Raw genomic sequence first — 568 nt, forward strand, 5'->3', positions numbered from 1 at the left:
CTAGTACTTATTCTATCGGTCTCTTTTGCCGAACCGCTAGGTTACGGGGACGTAAACACACCAGCATCGGTTGTCAAACGATGTTGGGGAACAAACACAGACACACAAACATACACACACACACATATATATATACATATATATACGACGGGCTTCTTTCAGTTTCCGTCTACCAAATCCACTCACAAGGCTTTGGTCGGCCCGAGGCTATAGTAGAAGACACTTGCCCAAGATGCCATGCAGTGGGACTGAACCCGGAACCATGTGGTTGGTAAGCAAGCTACTTACCACACAGCCACTCCTATTTTTTCTATCCCCCTAAACTTGAAGATTACCATATAGGTATATATATATATATATATATATTTTGCATGCTTCAGTCATTTGACTGTGGTCATGCTGGAGCACTACCTTTAGTTGATCCAGTTTATTCCAGGACTTATTTTTTGTAAGCCTAGTACTTATTCTATCGGTCGCTTTTGCCGAACTGCTAGGTAACGGGGATGTAAACACACCAACATTAGTTGTTAAGCGATGGTGGCGGGGACACAGACACACAAATATATAT

The 568-nt window shown here is 42.4% G+C and overlaps 1 protein-coding gene across 1 annotated transcript in view; it reads left to right on the forward strand.

The window, feature by feature from the left end:
- The window catches only part of LOC106870580 (protein polybromo-1), a 142,866-nt gene that overhangs the window by 2,943 nt on the left and 139,355 nt on the right, over nt 1-568 (forward strand). The window lies entirely within an intron of this gene.

The sequence above is a fragment of the Octopus bimaculoides genome, chromosome 30 (assembly GCF_001194135.2).
Source record: "Octopus bimaculoides isolate UCB-OBI-ISO-001 chromosome 30, ASM119413v2, whole genome shotgun sequence".
NCBI lineage: Eukaryota > Metazoa > Mollusca > Cephalopoda > Octopoda > Octopodidae > Octopus > Octopus bimaculoides.